This window comes from Mastigoproctus giganteus, chromosome 14 (assembly GCF_048544385.1).
Source record: "Mastigoproctus giganteus isolate SK-2022 chromosome 14, ASM4854438v1, whole genome shotgun sequence".
NCBI lineage: Eukaryota > Metazoa > Arthropoda > Arachnida > Uropygi > Thelyphonidae > Mastigoproctus > Mastigoproctus giganteus.
The window spans coordinates 103969448-103993087 of record NC_143588.1 but is presented as its reverse complement, the minus strand read 5'-3'; the positions used below and the strand labels follow the sequence as shown (position 1 = coordinate 103993087).

The window sequence follows — 23640 nt, the reverse complement described above, 5'->3', positions numbered from 1 at the left end:
GACATAAAACTGGGTAGAAACTTTATTTTGTTATTATTTTTTTAGCAGATTCTACATAAGATTTTCTTCTTTGTATCGTTCTGCCATTACTAATACAACTCCACCTCTCGCCCTCGATGGTAGCTGTTGTTCTTGTTGTCGTAGGGTTTTAAGAGCATCAACGACTAAGGCCATATTGCTCCGTGTATATTGTCTGTAAACTGCGTGTGTTCTGAGGTCGATTTTCTGTTTCCTGGACAAAGAACCCGAGTTTCCGGGAGAAAAAACCATGCTACCCTAAAACTTCTTCACGTCATCGACGGGACTCGAACTCGGGTTTTTTCCACCCGGTGTGGGGAGGACAGCGATCCTACCAACTGTGCTACCCACGAGGGCTCTCGAGGGTAGCACAGTTATGTCTTTTTCATTCGGTCTGGGGTGAAATACCGAGTTCAATCCCGTCACTGACGAGAAGAATTTTTATGGGTCTTTTTCACAACGTGGCTAAGTTAATCCATCTCAAGCGAGGATAGCTTGATATTTTCCCCGGGAAGCGCCGGTTTTTCGTCCAGCAAACCAACCACAGAAAACACGCAATTTACAGACACTTACGGCGCAATATGACTTCAGTTGCAGATGCGCCTGAAACGCTACAACAGGGGCCGGCAACCTCGGCTCTTTAAATTTTAGCCCACATGAAACAAAGTCTGAAATGGAGTTAGAGGACTTAAAGATCAAGGACATGTGGAGTGCAAGACTAAAATGCCTTAAAACTGAAATTGAGGATTTGGAGATGCAAGGCTGCCCTTGCAATTCTACATAAATGGATGCTAATAGATGAGTTGAAAAAGCAAGACCAAATTGTGTTCGATGCGTGGTGTAGCTTGACGGACACGTATAGAAATTTGAAAATATTTGCGTTTGGACTTCTCTCAGTTTTTGGTTCGACGAATTTCTACGGGCAAATATTTTCGAACATGAACTATATTAAAAATAAATCAAGAAACCGTCTGAACAATGCGAGTCTCTCAGCATGCTTAAAGATGAAAATTACGGCATGCTTCCCTGATGTTTTCTGTTTATACTCCGGCACGACAACCATGTCAGTAGAGTTTACAATAAATCATCAATACAAATATTTATCGTATTTAGCAGTCACGGGCTTGAACCCCGGTCCACTCAAGGAACGCGTACTATGCACTCTCGCTCCTGACCACTGGGCTACGGCAGGCCTAAATTTGAGAGACTCGCTCAAGAAGTTCAGCAGAAAAAGTCAAATTAATTAGAAATATTATTTATTAATAATATTTCAAAAAATATATTTTTTTAATAAAACACCTGCCCACTCTATTCCATTTCTTAAAAAAAAAAAACCTCTCCCCCCAGCTTGAGCTGAAGTGCTACTCTTCGGATTCTCTCTTTTTTAATTAGATCAAAAATGGCTCTTCACTCAAAAAGGTTGCCGACCCCTGCCCTACAACGACCAACAGTCCTACTTTCCCCACCACGACTAACTACAACTCAACTAAAGAGGCAGTTAAGAATTCACCAAGTCTTTGAAAACCGAAACCTCACCAACCCAGGGCAGTCTCGCCATCGTGAACTTGCAAGTAGAGATTTGGCTGTCACAGACCGATCGGACCTCGTCGAAACTAGATCCACTGGACTCGAATGTTACCCGAATATCAGTTCCATCAGTGGTTTAGACTCCCGGGTAAAAAGATCAGCTTGCATAGTTGAGAGAATGTCTGTGACAGCCTCAAGGGTCTTTTTCACAAGTGGCTGAGAGTTAGTCGATCTCCGGAGAGGGTAGCATTTTTTTTTCTCCCAGAAAAACTCGGGTTATTCATCCAAACAACAGAAAATCGACCACAGAAACACACGCAATTTATAGACAGTATAACGCAGCAATATGGCCTTAGTCGCCGATACTCCTAAAACCCTACTACTACAACAGGGGAGGATAATATGGTAATATTCTTGTATCTCTCAATCTTGTTGCTAATGCTGCTTAGGCCAAAGCGCACCATACATGTCTGTCAAAATTGCGTGTGTTCTATAGACGGTTTGCCTATTTTCTGAATTCAAAACCTCAGTTTCTGGGAGGAAAAACCATGGTACACTCGCCTCCAACCAACTAACTCAGAATCGCGGCTACCACCTGTGCTATTCGCGAAGGTCCACCACTTTGTCGTGCTACAACTTAAAGTGATCTGTCATTTGTGAGTAGCTGAAAAAAACAAATAAATTTATCTCGGTCTTCGTCTGTTTTCAACTACAGCTTTTGCCACGTACAAGAAATATGTCAACAAGAAAATTTCCAAAAGAAAGGGGATGTCTGCAATAAGTGTCTGTCTCCTTCTGTAAACCCATACAACAATTGCTGACGCATGTACAGAAGCATGCACAATATTTTTCTCTAAGACCGACTGACTTAGTTTTATTTTCATCATTTAGGTGGAACCTTGGATGAGAAATTTACCCCGATTGTACAGTACATAATATAAGCTTTCTATGCTTTGAGTTTCAGCAACTGAGGGCCCATGTAAAAGAATGAAAAGAGAGCTCTTTAAGTTAAGAGGTCTAATTAATGAAAAATGTCGACTAATAATGGATTTATTTAATGTACTTGAGCTCATCCTTTTAAATAAACGGGAGGGGTCAGCAAACATTTTACAACTAGATCAAGTTGAATAGGCAAAGCGAATTGGAGTAAAATAGAACAAAAATGAGGCCTCTGAATCAACAAGAAGGGATTCGACCCTCGTCCCATTCGAAGCCATCGGATAAATAGAAATCAGAAACTAACTAATTCTGGCAACTCCCAGTGCCAAAGGCAATCAAACCCAACGCAACTAAACCTGGAAATCCAAGGAACCCCCATCACCCCAGTCATCAAGCACAAAGATCTCGGCGTTATATTCGACCCTAAACTCAGTTTCAAACACCATGTTGCAGACATTCACAACAAAGTCTGCAGAACAAAATGGCTTGCCAAACAACACCTCTTTCATGTCACAGAGCCTGAGTACACGCTCCAATACATATACCGGTTTCTGCAGCCAGTCATCACCTACGGGTCAGAAATCTGGGCGTCGGCAACGAAAACCACGCTAAAAACCATTGCATCTGATGAGTACTGGCTTCTTCGGTGGGTCCTCTTCAAGCATAAACTTCCACCACTCATACATACTTCAGATATCACCCAACTTCTAAATTACAGAAAAGTCTCCAAACGGATATTTGCCTTCCGCTTGCTTGTGTCAATTAAAATGATAGCGAGTGAAGTCAATACGCCAAATTTTTGGCAGATGTGCAATTGGAGGATCCCCCCAAAACCCTTAAGAGCCCTCTCCTCTCTGCAGTCTGGCGTGGAGGCTTAGGATAGGGGATAGATTCCTGCTCATGGAGATGCTCCACAACGTCCAGGAGATAGATGTGGACTACAAAAAGTTCACAGAGGACAAATCGTACAGAAGACGCATCATCAGGGACCAGCTTTCGTCTTCAACCGAGTGACTGTCATCGTCCTTTCATCGCTTTTCATGTGTCTTCATTTCACATGTTAATATTAATTTTATATGTAAAATATGTAATTATACGTTTTATGTCCTAATATATGTTTTAAGTGATTTTTCTTGTATAAGTTATTTAATGTTAAATCTCTAGCATTGTCGCTGTGGTGGGTATTATTGCATCAGGCAATCATGTAACCAATCACTGCCTGCAATAAAGATATTTAATTTGATTAATGATACAATGCAGCCTGATTATTGATCAGATTAGAAACCAACGCTGTCAGCCTTGAAACGTCGCGCATTGGAAGCCCAGATGTTAGGAGAACTAAACATTCATGCAATAATCTCGAGACAATGGGTTTGGGAGTCTCTACAGAAACATCTTATGATAGCGATTAACTTCCTAGAATAAATTCACAGCAATTCTACAAGCCGAAACCCATCTATTACGTGTCAAACATGTCTTCAGTATCAATAAAATTGAAAGTGTTTATCTCCGGGCTCGAATCAAGTACGAGGGCAGAAAATATAAAGAACATGTTTTAATTGGGTATGGAATTTCAGTTAGAATCAGAAGTCCAAAAAATACATAGTCATTATTTATTTTTCTAGCGACTTACTCACCGATAAACAGAAACAAATTGCAAAATAAGGGGTTTCAAATGGATCCATCTCACTTTAAGAACTAAAAGGATATATGCCGAAAGCGTTCAGACGATGGAAGAAGATCCATCAAACTGAAGATTACTTATTACGTAAAAAAGAGAGTATTCCGTTTTTAATAACAAAGAGAAAAGCACGCCAAGAATGGATTTAAAAAAAGGCTGATAACAAATAAAAGGATCCTTGTAAATCAAGTTCAGATGATAATAACTAAGTTGAGATTAGTTCAAGAAGGTAAAATTAATCTTTAAAATTTACAAACACAATCCATCCTACCTCCTAACATGTTGTCCTATACACAGGAAAATCCCGAAAGTCGTGAAGTTCTTAAGTCTGTGAATAACCATTTTTCCAACAAATCCACTGTTTTACCAGATGTCTTTCCTCTGTTCATTCAAAAATATCTAGTCCTTTCCTTTTTTGGACCCTCCTTAAAAATGTATACAACCAAATCCTGATCATCCACCAGCCATGTGAAATACCTATTACTCCCGTACCAAAAACAGCACGTCCCAAAGCCTCATATAATACAGATTGATATCAGTTGCACTCTACTAAAAAAGCCTCTGAGAGAGCTATCTTGCTCAATCACTGCTCCCCGCCCCCATAAGCCAAGCTACCTACATACTGTATTCCATGGTCGATCGACTAATATCAACCTTATCAATATTTTGACAATCCACCTCCACCATTTTTAAAATATGAAATTAAAAACGTATGCAACGATGTGGGCTATAAGGCCGGAACTGACAAGGATACAATTTTCTAGGTTCGTAATGTCTTATATTCAGAAGTGCCTCACACCAAATTCCACTCTAAGCCTCAAAAGTGTGGTCTTCCATCCCTACACTTTATCGAAGAAACTTCCTTGGCCTGGATCCAACTTTGAATGAACAGAATAATGGGAATGCCATTGACTATATCCAGGACTGGCCTCCATACGAATTTCAATTCTGTTCCTTTGCGCAAACAAGACATACAGGAAAAAATCTCTGAATGAAACGTACGCCCTCACTGAAATCTCGAAATTAATAAATTTATTAATTATAAATTCATCAATGGAGAGAATGCAGTTCCCAATGTTTTCTTTCAGTTTTATTTGGTACAGGCCTGTACCAAATAAAACAGCTTGGATATTTATTATTGAATGTGTCTTGACACTGTAAAAATAATTTCGATGCCACAATGTTCTAAAACAAACTGGCATTCTTCTCAGAAAAAAACCCATATTATACACCGCACTAATAGATGTTTGCCTGGTTACCACAATTACTTCGAGAGACACCATTGCACAATTCATGGATAACCACATAAACAACCAACCGAACTTTCACTCTTTACGAGGTACTGTCCGTAGTTCAATGTTCACTAACGCTGAATATCGTTAGCAACCCAATAACCGTGTTGAGGGTGCACATTAAAAGATGAATGCCAGCAAGTTTTGAATCGAAAAAGAGATAGTAAGTAAGGGCAAGGTAGTTATCAACACCTTCCCCTACTTCCTGTCTCATACACATAAGATAAGATCTCAGAATATCCTGCTTACAGTAAATGATTCGGATATACCTGAAACACTTAGCAGCACCATCCCACCCTTAATTATAACCGGTAGGTTTGGTCATTGTGCTTTAGTCTGCACTTGGCTGACCTTCAAATTACAGTCTGCTTGTACGCTTAACTTGTGATAAAGCATCATAGTTTCAGAATTATTGTCGGATGTTTCTATCTCTTACCCTTATGTGATGTAATACAAGAGAACCGGAAATAAGCACCGGAACGCACAAGTGTCAATTAAAGACTTAACATACGTCTTTCCTGTTCAATCCGAGCACCTAAATACAGTGATGAGTTATTTATATCCTATATAAGATATATTGATTTATATTTTATCTGCACCAAAAAAAACAATGTAAACAAGATTTGGACAGTTCATAATTAATTATTTGGAGAAGGGAACGTTACCGAATTATATAACAAGTTAATTTTTGCTACATTTCTTAAATAATATTCGGAGAGAAAAAAAAAAAAAATATATATATATATACGATTTTTTTACTGTAAAAATCCAAATTTTATTTAAATCCATTGTGATTATATTAAATAAGGATATTGCAAATGCAAGTCCAAACGATAATGAAAGGAACTATGCAAACCGGAAGTGTAAATACTAAGTGTCTGGTCACATAATGTATGTATGAAATTAAATATCAAGTTAATTTTTTGCTACATTTTTAAATATTAAAGGAAAAATAATTTTTTTTAACCATAAAAATCCAATTCTATTTAAATCCATTATGATTATATTAAATAAGGATATTGCAAATGCAAGTCCAAAAGATAATGAACTATGCAAACAGGAAACGGAAATGTGAGGCGTCTGGTCACTTTAATGGAAGTATGAAATCAATTTTCATCACTCAATTATCGTCTTTCTAATAAAAAAAACTATGTGGAAACCAGTAACCACACATAGTGGTATTTTAAATTGAATAATGCCAGTCATGATACGGTTTCTGCTTCTTTATTGAAAACAAATGACTGGCAGTATTGGCCAAATGATACGTTAGGGTTAATGACTTGTTAGTGCTTTCACAACAGCAAAATTGAAGATAGAAACGATGCTCATTAATCAGCAACGGCCAAAATGGAGCCACCCGGAGTCGAAATGATTTTTAATAATTATGTAGAAAAATTTTAATTTATAATATTTTATAATCTTTATTAATAAAACTTTCCTTGCTTTACAAGACGCCAATTTTTTTTAAAGAAGAGAAATAATTACTATAATGCTCTCCACCCCTTTATAAAAATGGAAAAAAGGGCAAGTTTAAGATAGTTATTCTGCGATTTTTCTAATTAGCCTATTTTTCAATAACCTTTGTCCACTTACTAACCTTGGTGAAGTAATCATCAGAATTAGAATCTCCGCATCCATCCACTTATTGGTTGGTCACAAGTAGGCGCTAAGACTTCCTGATAGCTAGTTAAGTATGTGGTCGGAGAAGCGAAGAGAGGGGGGCTATGTTGTCCCGTATATGAATAGCAGTACCTGTACCTTCTTGGAACAGACAATTACCAGTTTAACATAGGCATATACTCTACGATCTCAAGAAGTTACAGGTTATTTTCTTTATCTTTTCTTTTTCAGGAAGTTAGATGGTGTATTTGTTTCTTATTTGTCTCAGCGTCACCACGTAACTGGTTGCAATAGCAAAGACAGAAATGGCCTCAGGATAACAGATATGTCTAGTTCGGTCACTAACAGTTATAGGAGAAGAATCTTTTGGACTCATGGCCAACGACTATGATAAATGCACTAATTTTCTCTTTGGTGTAAAGTTCAGTTGTGTGCATTCTTACATCCTAATTAGGAAAATGTTCCCGTGAGCCACAATTTTTTGGAAAAACAATTTTTGATTTCTTTGAAATGTAGATAACGTTGCATCTCACAAAGATTTGGATTCAATAGTTATGCCTTTCAGATTCCAGAAACAAGAACTTGAAAGTATGTTTGAATTAAGATGAAAGCTGGGTTCCCCACATACGCTGCAGATCATCAGAGGATGGTTACACAAGGTTTAGATTCATCGATGATATTTATCGTTTCAATGGTAAGAAGGACCATGTAAGTGACTGCTATTTCTGTTTGATTGGTATACATGCATTTTCTTCAAAGTCGAATTTTCCATACAAATACCCGAACTTTCTATCTGTTGTTCAATTAAAACTTCATGTTGAAAACCTACCAATATCTCAGCCACCTGATGGACTGTGAATGAAGGGAATGAAGGAGAGAGAGAGATGGGTATTGGGGAAGATAGAAGGCTGTTAACAGTACGGCCAAGTATGGGCTGATGATGGGTTCCGGCAAGGTCCCCGAAACGTTACCTAACTATATAGTACATTTAGTTGTTGTTCTAGGAGAATTAGCAAATAAGGCCATCCAATAAGGCTAAATAAACTAAATTTTAAAAACCCTCGTGGTATAAGAGTGGTTATTTAAATAGAAAAATTTCATGGAAGTATCACCCAGTTACGCTGCTGTTGCTAGGTTGTCGTAAGGGTTCAAACGGGGGGGGGGGGGAGTTGAGAATGATTCAAGATCAAACGGCCATCTGAAACGTTAAATTCTAAAACAACTGTCATCACTGAAGTAAATTAAAATAGAAGAAATTAGTGTCTGAACTCGAAAAATTACTTAACATTCAACAATAATACATTTGAGAATGTCCAAAGTTTGGGCAAGATGGGTTCCCAGAAACTTTTTCTATTCATGACAAATGTCAGAGGATAGAGTTATTAAAAGAGAATTTAAAATTAAACTCTTGTTAATCCAAATAGGAAATCCAAATCAGAAAGCATGCAGTAGAAGCACAAGGGTTCTTCTACCCTCAAAAAAAAAAAAAAAAAAAAAAAAGTTTCAAACACAACGATCGGCTGGAAAGATGTTGGCAAAGTTAATTAATTACCTTTCAGCTAAAACCATAATAACCGGGAAATATTATGCCAGCCTTTTGCCAAAGTTAAAAGTTGGAAAAGGCGAGGAAAGTTTAATAATCGGGTTTCGCTTCTCCATGACAATGCACAGGCTAAAATTCATGAATGTGGATTTGAACAATTCATCTCTCCCCCCCCCCCACACACACACACACCTCCATACAGCCTAGATTCCCAAAAGACTATTTGTTCAGGAATCAAGCCTCAGCTTGAGGGGAACTCGTTTTAAAAATGAAAAAGAGCTAAAAGCAGTGGAAGGTTTTTTTTTTTAAGGATTTTAAACCGTTGGGGTGAACAGATTGAAATAAGTATTTTGTACCTAAATATTTTATAATCCGTTCTCGGAAATTTTTGACCATCCCTCGTATGAAAGAATGCTATGAAAATAATGATGCATGCTTTCAAAAAGTCGAGTCTCGATTATCCGGAAATAAATTTGCCTGAATAAACCACAAAATGAATGAAACATTCATATATGTGAAAAAAAAAATAATAAAATAAAATTACATGAATACATACTTTATTCATATTTGTAAAGGAATATATTCAAAATATATACACTACAATGCGAAAATATTTTGACATATATAATTACTACACGCAGATTACACAATACGCGTAAGTTATTTTCTGAAAAAGAAAACAGTAGAATTCTCTTTTTTCCCTTTCTTTCCTGCGAACAGTATACTACATACATTTCGAAGCACTGTCTTGTCAGTGAGAGAGCGGCATGTCCTTGTTCCATGATGAGCTCAGCTTTTGTAGAAAACACTTCTTTTCCGTTTTAACATTACTGGCGCATGCCGATTAATGAAATGTTACTAGACTGAGTTATAATAGACAGAAAGCAAAGGGGTAATAAGATTTATCAGAAATTCAAGTCTTTGTCTATAGGAAACATTACAAAATGCAAACGAATATCTCTAATGGATTCTACGCATTTCTTTTCTGTTATCTGACAGACTTCCGTGGACCCTAGATATTCCAGTTAATTCATCCCTGGATAATCGAGAGTCTTGTATTCACCATGTATTTATAGAATATTTGTGATCTGAAGGTGATAGGTGGATAAGTTATATTTTACAAAATAAACTTCCCAGAATAAGTTGAGCAAAAATCAGAGGTTTTTTTTTTTTTTTTGCCCACAAAGTTGAAAGCTCATACTGGGCAGCAAATTTGAATCTGCGGGCATTAGAATCTACAATTAAAAAATAAAAGAAAGCAGCATGGAATTCTTTTAAAATAGTTATGACCAATTTCCTAAGCAACGTTTGAGCAGAACATTATGTTAATACTGTTAAAAGAAATGTTCTAAATGGCTCGCAATATATGTCCCTTTAGAGATATTTGACACATCTCTCCCATCAGATCTTGGCGTTGTTAGTTATGAACAAACTGAAAGGTTCCATTAAGCGATATCCGATCTAGACGAGCGCTACCAAAGAGGGTAGAATCCAAGTATGCTGACTGACCATTATTGGCCTTCAAAAAGAACTCCACACGTTAGTTTTGAAAAGGAAAAAAAATATATTTTGTTCATAATTTCTTACAATAAGATTTTATTCGTACATAATTCTCATTTCGTTTGAAATGGTGGATGGTGAAAAACTTTTGAACGTCAGATTTAATTCGGTACAATCAAATTCATTAGAATTGCTTACAAGGGCGGACAAAATAATAGAAACACCTTATATGGAAGTAGAAGTTTTATTAATGGTTGTATGGCGTAAAAATCATACACTGATTTTTTTTTTTTTCTTTCTTGCAGGCAGTACTGTGAAGGAAAGATAATAAAACCTGATGTTTATTTAGAAGTGATATTAAAAGGTACAGGAAGGAAATGAGTGACCTGTTTGAATTCCAGAAAGGTAAAATTGTTCGCGCACGTTTAGCAGGGACATCGATGACTAAACTGCTGATTTTTTTAATGTATCCAGAGCAACTGTATCGAAAGTGATGTGCAATCACCATGGAAAAAGAAACTCTGATGTTTATTATTTAACAAATTGTGGCAGAAAATCGAAACTGACTGAGACTGCTAGACACTGAGAGGACTATAGCGCGAAAATATAAAAGGTACTGCCTCGAAAATAACTGAAGAATTTAATGTGAGTCTCAGCAATCCAGTTGCTATCAAAACAGTTCCAAGAACTTCATAAAGCAATTTATGACAGCCGCTATTACCAACCTAGTCGTTACTGATGATAATGCTAGAAAGAGGATGCAATGGTGAAAGAACACAAAAACTGGACGCTTGATGATTGTAAATATGTCATCATCAAAAAATCATCATTCGCACTTTTTCCAACATTAGGGAGAGTTTACGTTTGGCGAATGCCAAAGGAAGCGCATCATCCTGATTCTCTTGTGCTAACCGTCAAACATGGAGGAAGAGGATCAACAATGGTTTGGGCAGCAAAAGCTTGATATTCTTTAGGCCCTATCACCACCGTGAATTATTGCCACTGATTATTTTGATATTCTGAGTGACCAATTTCATCCCATGGCGCAAACAATATTTCCCACAAACGATACCATGTTTTAAGATGATAATGCTGTAGCACAAACAGTCAGGTATGTGTCCAATATTGGTTTCAGGAGTATGAAACGGAGGCTAAGCATCTTTCGTGGCTTGCAGAATCACCAGACTTAAACGTTATTGAGCCACTGTAAGCAGAATTTCCTCCACCTTCATTGCTCAAAGGGGCTTGAAATGTTCCTCCATGAAGAATAGTCCAATATGCCTCTTGAGATAGCTCAAGATTTATTTAAATCTATTCCACGTAAAATACAAGCTACTTTAAAAGCAAAGGGTGGCCCAACACAATATTAGTGCATACCTGTAACTCTTAGCACAAGTGTTTCCATTATTTTGTACATCCTTCTATTTCTCTTTAGGTTCCAGATTGCATGGGTTCCACCCAAGCAATTAATTTATTCAATTTAAGTGCAACATTTTCAATAAAACAGCTTAATCTCTCATGTGGTAAATTAGGACTTCTTTCTTCCTCCTCCGCAGCAGAAAATGGGTGTCCTTAGCCTTAAAAAACATGAACTGGATTAGTAATGCGGTCTTTTATTCTGATAAACGTAGTTGCAAGTTTTGCATTCTAAACTTTCCTTGCCCCGGCCTCTAAACCCACGGTAGAAATCCGCAAACGAAAACAAAAGCAGTACGTGAATCGTAAGTCGCCCGAAACTACACATTTTGGGAAAATCGTAGATAAAAAAACAACACGTGTATAGGCTGAACTGAAAACAGTACACGCTTCAAGCTGGGTGGACGAAGGGAACATTAGAAGCCTAAACAGTGATACGCCCCCTTGGACCGAATACTGTACATGGTAGTGTAAGCTTCTAGTCTCCGCAAGTTCGATCACACAAGTGTAGAAATACGTTATTTAGAATATCATTTCCGTGTTGGGTGAATGACTTTTTACTGGATCGGTTAACGCAGTTTTTGTGCAAAAAGATTCATAATGATCAGCAAATAAAGTGGACAGTTTTTAGTCTTTGAAATATCCACCCCGTTGATGTTTAAAGATATTTCCATAAATTTATGTGAGCGCAAGGAGTACCAAAAGGAAATATATATTTATGATTCACTGTTATATATGTACAAAAAATAACAACCATGATTAACAAAAAGCAGTTTTCCCCCTTTCGGTGATAGCGGGGAAGCCAACTGTATCCATTAATCTGACCATGAGCAAGGTACCGATAACATTATTTTTATTCAAAAAAAAAAAAAAAAAAAAAAAGTGGTCTTTTAATATTTACATTGAATTTACAAAGATATACTTCATAAAAGAAAATAATTGCATATACTGGAAGAGGATGGGCTTGGATAAACGATTCTCGAAATAAACAAATCTTATATTTATATCGCATTCAAGTCCTTGAAACTGAAAAATGTAGCTCCCATTTTTTTGATTTTATTGAAAATGGACTCAACTTGCACGCCAATTGCGAAACATAACGACAGAAAGGAGAAAAACAAAAATACGCTAGTATATATTCAAAAATATGCATTTTAATTATTTAATTAATTCAGTTAAATAATTATAGGACAAATACATTTACATTACGAAATGGCAGACATCATTTGAAATTTCTTCTCGGTACCAAGCATGCGCAAAGCATTCTTTTAAAATTCTATGCTACCATAAAAATGGCAACGCTATCAAACATGCTTTTATTTCTCGTCTGTTTGAATAATGACGTGAATGTTTTCTTTAAAAAAATTATTAAGACTATTGGGCATTATACAAACAACAGTAATATGATATTCACAGATATATATATATATATATATATATATATATATATATATATATATATATATATATATATCAATAAAAAAAAAATAATAATAAAGTCACACGAATGCGATTTTCGGCTACCTAATGTATCGTGTATTTTCTGGTCGATTTGTTGGATGAAAAACCTGAGTTTCCGAGGGAGAAAATATTGCTATCTACGCCTGAGACCGACTAACTCAGCCACAGAGTGAAAAAAAGCCCATAAAAGTTCCTCGTATCATTCATGGGATTCGAACCGGGGCCTTTTTCTCTGGAAAAGACAGTGATGGTGCAACTATGCTATCGCGCAGACACAATTACAGTAACATATTCACAGTACTATGCATTATATTATAATTTCAATTCGTAATCCCATATATATATACACGCACACACACACTGGTGTTCAAAGAAAGGGCATCACCTAGGAATTTCACATTTCTAACCCTTTTTCGCGATGGTATGTTACATTAATGACTACCATCACAAATAGAAATATAAACAAAAGATATTTATTAATAGTGAAGGCAAAGCTAAGTAATATTTGACAGGTGATCTCAAAATATTCCAAAATGAGCATTTGCAACCTTTATACAACAGTTTTGGTAAACACGACAATTATGGCTGGAATGTTATCAGAAGCCCTCAGTTTATTATTTTAAATGGAAAACAAAATGAAAAGTTCACCAGGTGCAAACTAATATTTAGTTGAACCGCCTCTGGCCCTGATGACAGCAGCACACCGTCGAGGCATTGACAAGATCAATTTCTGAAGAAAATCAACTGATAGTTCGTGGTTCCAAACACGAATTATGGCTTCCTGAAGTTCACGAAGGTTCTTTGGTATCTTTCTGGCAATTGCAGATTTCACAATATGCCACCAGTTCCTTATAGGATTCAGGTCCGGGCAGTTTCCTGGCCAGCTAACAGTTGTAATGGACCGTTCTTTCAACCATTTTTTCACCTGTAACAAATTACTGTCGAACCTCTACTACAGAAATGAAGCAAAAGTAACTACAGAAGTGCCTACTTGCACTTTTCGCCCGATGACAAGGACCAGAGTCGTCCTGGAAGATGCAGTTACTTGGCAGGTTGAAATGGTCTCTAATGGTTGGCAGCAATTTGCCTTCCAATATAGCCAGGTATCCACTGGCATTTACGGAACCTTTTATAAACTGCAGGTGACCTACTCCGCGATACGAAATGCGCCCTCATATCGTTTGGCTGGTAGGGAATCACACCATATAACCTGAATGGCATTCTTCACCACGTCTACGGCAAATCGTTTGTCTCCCATCAGAGCCATGCAGGTTGAATTTAAATAATAAATAAATTATCTGTTTATACTCCGGGACGACCAAACGGTCAGAGGAGTTCACAAGATAGGCAGAATACAAGAAACAGCACCGTATTCAGCAGTCACAGGCTTGAACCCCGGTCACTCAAGGCACGTGTACTTATGCACCCGCGCGCTCTTCTCATCCGACAAAATAACTGACTTCCACTGCTCGGGGATCCATTTTACATGCTCCTTACACCAAATTAATCAGGCCTTTTTCACTTTTTGTGTGAGGAGGAGCTGCTTTTTAGGATGGCGGGTTACAAATCCATTTTTGAACAGGCGTCTTCTGACTGTTACTGCACTTGCTACAATTCCTGTATGTTCTTGCCATTCTCTTTTCGGCTCAGACGAAGAAGCTTTATGGTTTTTAAGGCATAAGCGGTTCAAAACGCGGTCCTGTTTTGGCGTAAAGACTCATTTGCGTCCGTATCCTTTTTTTCCCTATCAGCAGAACCAGTATTCTTGAATTTGGAAAGAAATCTACTCACTGTCGACTGATTACAAGACACTCTATAAGCAATATGACGGGAAGAACATCCTTCCTCTCGTAAAGCAACAATAGCACTCTTTCTTCGTGGTCAACTGCACGTAACTCGCCATCCTGACACAAGCAAGGAATGACTGCAACTCTTGCAGAGCCTGCTTATATCACTGAAAGTAGCAGCTGATGCAATATTACGTCATCACCTACGCGTGTCAATCTTGTCTGATGCAATCTGTAAAAAATATTGCCATATACATACGTTATTTGGACGAGTGTATATATATATATATATATATTTTTTTTTTGTATAGTTTAAGTACAATTAGTAAAATAGGTAAGATATATTTCATATAGGATAAGCTGGTAGCTACTTGTTTAGTTAACTTTACATAAGTTATTTATTAATTTTCTATATATATACATATTTATTTATTTTTTTTTTTTTTTTCAAATCTCGCAAATAATCACTTGTGATAATTTGTCTTTCGTTTATAGCTGAGCTTATTGATCAGATGGATAGGTTTTTGTTTTGTTTTAAACCAACACTGCCTTACCTGTTTGTAATTAATTCTAATTAATCTGTCCAATTTAATTATTTAATAAATTACAATGCAAACAAAATTTTGTTGCGATAAACAAATCCCATATTTATAAACAAACAATTCACTGAACATTTCTCAGTAATCAGCATGCGCAAAGTATCGTTTTAGTTAATTTATAAAGCAGACGAAAACTGCAATGCTGCCATAAATCCTGGAATTTATAAACATTTATCATAAAAAAATTATAAAAATACCTATTTTAATATTTATTTATTGTATTAATTAATAAATTAGTTAATAATAAATTAATATTTATTTATCATTATTATATATATATATATATATATATATATATATATATTTTTTTTTTTTTTTTTTATTTTTTTTTTCCATTCGAAAATAATTTTCTACTCTAAGTATATTGCTGAATTATCCGAAAAATTAATTATTAGACAAATAAGTGGTTTAGAATAAACAAGTTCTTGATTAATCAAAATCAAGGTCAATAGTGTAAAGAATTTTAATATATTCTTAAAATTTGCTGTACTGGCAATTCCTATGAAAACATAAATAAATAAATATAAATAAATGGTTTTAAACTTTGTACACTAGCGTACTCTAGCGGGATATATCGCACCGTTAGATATACTGTACTTTCAAAATCATGAAACACTATGAGGAAATGCTAGTCCAAGATAAATTACTCGAAACCTGAGTATTCAGAAGAAGAAGAAACACTTGACCACCTTAAAATGATAAATCTAAAAGGGATTTCGTGTTATTAAAGATAAGTGAAACAGCTGGAATCACTCATACTCAATAGTCTACACATTACGCACGAGGGGTTAAATTGATTGATAGGTTAAACTGATTATATTGATTGATAGGTTAAATTGATTTTTGGAAAGCAAAATTTTTAATGTTTGGTCGTCAAAACATTGATTAGGACATTGAAAAGTACTATAATTATATATTTATTATTATTTTATTTTTCGTCTACACTCTGGACTTATACGAAATCTATTTTTTATTATTTTTTTTTTAATGCTTAGTTCGGGATAACTAGATAGGGCAAGGCGTCTACAATTGCAGTGATTTACAGCAGACATATTTTGTGACGTCGTGCAGATTCGAACGCGTGATCTGCTGACTATTATACCTGCACACTGACATATTAAAAGATAAAATATTAAATACTCAAAAAAAAATATCCATCAGTACATGCACGTTAAGAGGAAAGGTCAGTAAGAAGCTACAACTATATTACTCACACACACACACAGTCAACGATGTGTGTCCAAGGCCAGTGGAGCAAGTCATTTCCAACATGTTTATCTTCAAGAATTGCCTACAAGTTTCTAATTGGAAGATTTTGGTTATATGTGAGCGAGCGTATCTAATAAAATAAGAAACACTTTTGTTTCTTACGATAAAAGAAATGTAAAGATATTATGGATAGTTTGATAATAACACAAATAAGATTTTTTTAAGATACCACAGCACTTCATGTCCTTGAATGAGTAATGCAAAACTTGCAAAATCAAATATTTCCCACACGAGCAGGTCGTTTCTATGCTAGTTATCACATCGTATTGGTGTAACCTTGTCAATCACAGCAAGTAGCCCACATGTCTTTGAAAGCAATATAAATTAGCGTAAAGGCAACTCGGGCCACAGGGCATCAGTTTGCTATATCCCCATACTAACGCTTAGACTCATTTCACGACTAAAATAACCGTAAAATTAACCTACATTACGAATTTCTGCAACAGAAAATAAATTTAAAAATCGCTACGAATATCAAACGGAAGCAAGGTGCGTCTACGTAAAAATTCACGAAAAAATTCACGAGATCTGAAAAGCAAAAGATCAGGATAGTCGTTAACATAATATTGAATTCTATAAATCATTATTTTCTGCAATTATTTCGATAATTCAAACAAACTTACCTTCATTCTATTCGCAGGGGCAGTACGGACAGACCGGGGTAACGCATCTACCTGTGTCCATCGTCTGCAACTGACGGTCGTCTGTTCTTGACATGCTATTCACAAATAACCACACGCATTGTATTTCCACTTGGGAACACGGTGTTAATGAACGATAACAAATAAGGGATTAGCCAAGGAACTTTAAATTGCAATTCGTTTTGTTTTTTTTCTTACCACCGTTATGGTAATTAGTTAATCTGTGCATTTAACCTTAGAAAATGGATCAAACCGCTGTCAGCGTCACACAAGATCACATTGTTAACTTTACTTCTTCGACAAGTTACTTTCGTTCAGAACATAGGGGCGCTGCAATCGCTACTAATAAAAGCAGGTATTTCCGCTAGCGTTTCGTTACGGAGATTGGATAAATACTGCGCTGTCGGGTTTAGTGAGTGAACTTCCTCCCCTCCCCCCACTATCTGCGTGAAGATTTTAGAACACAATCAAAACAGCAACACCGTATAAAAAAAAAAAAAAACTAGACATAGGAGAAAATAATATGACCGTGTTAACATTTTATAAAACATCCCTCCCCCCCAAATAACAACCAGAACGTTTGAGTATTAATAAAAAAAAAAAAAAAAAAGTTTAGCAGTCACGCGAGCTTGCACCTTGTTTTTTGGGGAGGGGGGGGTGTTATTAGTATGTCCAACCTTAGTAAGTGAAGAAGATTTTGCAGAGATGGAATACACTTGAACATTTTAAAGGTGTTTTGCCAGTATCAGTGAGAAAATCTTAAGGGTTCAGAGAAGCAAAAGGTAATATGGATGGATGGTAGAGGCTGACAGTTTGGGGAAATTCAAGTCAGCTGGATAATTATCTACAGGAGGAGGGAAATGCACATTTTGTCTATTTCCTTTTCTCTTATTTATTATTATTTTTAATTTTCTTATTTTTATTTTTTGGGCTGGTTCAGCACAGGCTTCCTTGCACCATGTGGCCATTGCTAATACTAGATACACATTTATCTGTTGATATTGGGACAGAGTAACAGTTGCATGCGTCTCAAGCGTTTTTGTTTGAGGCCTGCAACAGTTGATATTGTAAAGATTACAAGGGCAAGAAATGTTTTAAAAGAAATGGAAGTTTATGCGAGGAAAACAAGCTTTTATGACTTCATGGGAGGCTGATTGGCTGGTTGGTTTCGTAGGGTTTTAGGTACGTAAGCAGGGCTGGTGGAACACGGTAAGCAGGGGCACTAACATCTGGGGGCGACGGAATTCAAAATTTTTATTATAATAATATTTAATAAAAGTATCTCAAGAGTGCCAAATACATTTCTGCTTAGGGGCGCCATAAACACTAGTGCCGCGCCTGTACATTAGCAACTTAGGCCATTTATACACTGCTGCTAACAGTTCGGAATCACATATGAAAACACTTTTCTTAATTTATTTTAAAATCAGCTAGGACAATGTAAGGTTTAATATATATATATAAAAAACAAAACATTACAAAGTATTTAAGACTTCTTCTTACGCATTGAAAAATCTACAGCAAAAAATATCGAAATGATTAATATTAACAACTATACAGATTTTTTATCAAAATATCCTCCACGAGATTTTATCATTGCTTTACACAGATGTGGCATTCTGGCGATTAATTTTATAATAGTGTCTCTACTAACATTATTCCAAGAGATCTGCAAGGTTTCCCATAAATTTTCGGAAGATGGGCAGAATTCACGGACTTCACTGTTTAGATTAGTGGTTTCCAATCTTTTGTAGCCCAAGTCACACTTTAAGTTAAAAGACGGCGCAGCGAAATAGTGATTGTCATCGAACTCAATGGAATTTTTCCTAATCTCGCGGCACACAGATTGGGAACCACTGGTCTAGATGGTCCCATAAAAACTGTATTGGGTTTAAATCAGGCGACTGGGGTGGCCACGCCATAATTTCCAATACTCCCTCCTGTTGTTTAGTTGCTAGAAAGTCCGTACACAGCATAGAGCTGTACTTCGGGTCACTGTGTTGTAATATAAGATTTCTTCCACAAAGTCGAAGTCCAGAGGATATTACATTCTTATTCAAGAACGTTTTTATAGCCTTCTTTGCTTAAAATTCCTTCAATTATAACGATGTTACCCACTCTAAAAAAAATAAATAAATAAACAAACAAACAAAAACCCATTTTTACTTCAGTTGATTGTCTCACATAAACTCTTGGATCCATCCGTCCACATAATATTACATTTTTCTACTCTTCAATTATTATTATTATAATTAGCCATATGGTGCAAGGAAGCCTGAGGCTTTTGCTGCACCAGCCAAAAAAAAAAAATTTCTGAGTTACCCCTGAGAGAGAGAGAGAGAGAGAGAGAGAGAGAGAGAGAGAGAGAGAGTCAGAAATAAAAGGGAATCACCAAGAAAGAGAAGAATGATGATATCCAGCTCAGGACCCTGGGCGTGCCACTCCCATACTCACCAGATGTGAGCCCCCATATCTGGTGAGTATGGAAGAACTCACCAGATGTGGGGGCTCACATCTGGGGAGTACCATGAAGTCCTGCTTGTTTAAGTCGAAGTTTTACAGTGGATGTAGATACAGGAGTTTCTCTGTTCCTATTGAACTAAGCTCTGATTTCGGTGCATTTAGAAATCATTGTTATGATCATATCATGTGCTTTCGTTTTTACGTGCGGTAATAGTAATCGAAGCATATGATGCAAGGAAGCAAGCTTATGTGGCATCAGCCAAAAAACAAAACAAAAAAAAACATGTCGCACATCCATTCCCTCTAAACGTTTGCCCAGTTCCTCCTTGAATTTATTTAAGCTATCAACTTCCACGACAGATGGAAGCTTGTTCCAGCAATCAACTACCCCCTGGCTAAAGGCAAATTTCCACACATCCATTCTATAACTGTTTTTCCTCAATTAGAATTTATGTCCCTTCAGGTTCGTAATCTGAGCAACAGGATGATTCCCATCAGAATTGAGACTGCTCAACCCATTCAAGGCCTTATACACCTCAATCAGATCACCTCGCAGGTGCCTAGTCTCCAGAAGCTGCAATTTGTAGGACTTAAGCCTTTCTTCGTAAGACCACCCTTTCGTTTCCCTCACCAATCTTGTTTCCCTTCTCTGTACTTGGTCCTCCTGGTCGTCGTTTTTCCTTTAAACTGCCAGTCTTCTTAGAATTATCGAATGATAATTTGTACTCCTTTAAATGAAACACCTAGTTTTTTCCAATATTTCATATGGAGAAACTTTCTTTATACAGAGTTATAATAGGACTTCTTTTTTCAGCGCTCAGTTCCTTATTCCTTGCCATGTTTATCACAAAACTTGCATCAAACACTTTGAATGGCAGGTGTTCGAATTTATAAGTTATCGCTCTTATATCTAAATTTAAATTATTGCAAAACACTTTAGAATCAACTGCAAGCTGTAATATTGAAACAATATTTCCACTTTCTAGAATCAGCTACAACATTCAGAATTCTTCTACGCAGAAGACTTTGTGGAATATTCTAGACATTTCTTAAATGTTATTTAAGTTTTTTTCATTTTTATACATAATAAAAAATATTTTAATAAAAATTGATAAACAAATTGTCCCCATTTTAATAAAATGGGGCCAATTTGTTAATAAAAATGAAACATGATTCCAAACTTTTAGACAGGAGTGTATATTCCAGTACAGAATCTGCGGTGTGCAATAGCCGGGAATAAAAGAGAAAATGAGAGAGTCATACGCTACAGACCAGATTGCAAGCAGTATGATCAATACAGGTGGAATGGTCAAGTGGCATGAATGGGTTATTGAAATTTGTCCCTTATTTTTAATATTTTAATTTTTATTTATTATTTTTAATTTCAAATTTTAATCAACTAGATGTTTTGTGTATCAGCATTTCAGGGAAAGTACTACAGGCAAGGTTATTCTAGACCTGATCATCATCCACGAACTGAATAAGTATTAGGTATCACAGGACTGGTGGTATGGAAGCCCTCAGGGCCAGCTTTAGGGTAAGGACGAGTAGGCACTGGCCCAGGGGAGCCAAGGTTTAGGGGGACCAACGCCACCTCCTTCCCCCAAAAAACAAAGCCCACCAGAAATATTGTGTATTTCATGTGTTAACATGTTATAAACACAATATTAAATTCATAATTTACATAATTATATTGCTCATAATTTACTTTTGCTAAGTAAATAAAATAAAAAATTAATCATTCTAAAAAATGAAAATCTTCGCATCGGCGGGTACCATCAATCAATGTGGCCTAAGAGCACTATATAAACTTGAGCTGGAAACCCTTATCAGGGAGTTATCACAGGGTACTAATTTGCATTTGTAAAAGGAAAGGATTTTAATTTCAGAAAAGTGACTATGATAGTCTCTGCTACATTGCCAGCATCAACTGGGCAGATAGCACAGGGATGACACATATTGGAGAATAATGGAATACATTTAAATTAAGAAAATTCATCATTCCAAGATAGATGAATAATGAACTGGACAGTTTAAAAGAGCAGAAAAGTGATTGGTTGTTGTAGGATTTTAGGAGCATCAGCAAAACTTGGTCTACATTGCCCTGTATATATTGTTTGTAAATTGCATGTGTTCTCTGGTCGATTTGCTGTTTGCTCGACAAAAATTCGAATTTCCGGGAGAAAGAACTATGCTACCCTCGTCTGAGACAGACTAACTCAGCCACATTGTGAAAGAGACCCAAAAAAGTCCTCGCGCCATTTGACAGGATTCGAACTTGGGTCTTTTCACCGGATGTGGGGAGGATGGTGCTATCCATAAGGGCAGAAAAGGGTGGGAATCATTATTTGCCATGCCAGACATTTCCCCCAATTTTTCAGTGTCCACTGTTAGTGTTCCTAAGGCACTGCAAGAGCTCCAAGTTGATTTGTAATAGTGTCCCATATAAGAGATTAAACTGGCAAAGTCAGATCATGAGAAATCTCTGGTTGAGGACGAAAGAATGGAGACAAATTTCTCGTGTTTGAACATAAAGAAAACGATTCCGATCAAACCACTGCCTAACGGTTGTGAGAAAGGCATACATAACATGGCTGATGTTTCTGATAAATTTAGCATCTAATTTGATCTTTACAGATGAAAGGCTCTCCACAGTGGGATTCTGCACAAGTCAAGCTGAGCAGCACGAAATTACAATTACACGTACAGGTTATTATAAAATCGTTTTGGTCTAAAGGTAAGTAAAGTCCTGGAGTTGACAGTATACGCTACCCTACCATTAATATCCGGACACTCCTCCATGGATGGGGAAACAGGGCCTATGCATGCAACACGTTACAGAACCTGCTATAAATATGCACATGGGGGCTTCAAACAGACAATTGCAAAAGTGGACATGCAACGGTTCAACAGAATTGATCACCTCAACAAATGCTAGATGCCGATTAACACTACCCTACCATTAACACCCGGACACTCCTCCATGGATAGGGAAACAGGTCCTATGCACGCAACACGTCACAGAACCTGCTATAAATATGCACATTGGGGCTTTGAACAGACAATTGCAAAAGTGGGCATGCAGATGATACATTCAACAGAATTACCTCAATGGTTCAACAGAGTTGATCACTTCAACAAATGCTAGATGCTGATTAACATGGTGTAAGGAGTGCAAATCTTGAACTGTAGAGTGGAAAAGTCCTATAGACAGACAAGTTGAGATTCGCATGCTACCAGTCTGGTCATTCCTGGGTGTGGCGAATGCCAGGGAAACAGTTCCTTCCTGATTGTATCCTCCCAACAAAGAAGTTTGGTGGAGGCAGTGTCATGGTATGGTGCTTCTTTCACAGTTTGGCTTGGGCCCATTAGTCGTTATCGACAAAACCATGAATGCTGTGCAATACCAGGAAGGCGGAACAATTATGCACTTCCAACATTATGGCAATACTTTTGGGAAGGCCCATACCTGTATCAGCAAGAAAACGCGCCATGCCATACTGCTCAGGTCTTAACAGAGTGATTTGAGGACACGGGTGTGGAAAAGTTGGATTGCCAGCACAGAGAACTGATCCAAACCCTATCAAGCATCTTTAGGATGTATTGGATTGTCGGATGTGTGCACATCGAGATTGCACAAAGAACAAGGCCGAACTGGTGGCTGCGTTAAAGGCTGAGTGGAGGAACATATAACCTGACATTTATAAAAAGCTGGTTGATAGTATGCCACAAAGATTGAAGGCTTTCATAAAAGCAAAGGGTTTCAGCACAAAATATTAAATGACACAATAAAAGCTTTTTTTTTTGTCTAAAGGCAGGTGTCTGGATATTAATGGCAGGGCAGTGTACATACAGCAATTTTGAAGGTAACAGCAAGATAATAT

General features: G+C 36.8%; 1 protein-coding gene across 1 annotated transcript in view; it reads right to left on the bottom strand.

The window, feature by feature from the left end:
- The window catches only part of LOC150075471 (uncharacterized), a 51960-nt gene extending 34399 nt beyond the window's left edge, over positions 1-17561 (bottom strand). Inside the window, exon 1 of the mRNA XM_090388669.1 lies at positions 17276-17561. The gene's annotated coding sequence lies outside the window, so the exon portion shown is untranslated. The remainder of the gene's footprint in view (positions 1-17275) is intronic.
- Between the last annotated feature and the right edge of the window lie 6079 nt (positions 17562-23640).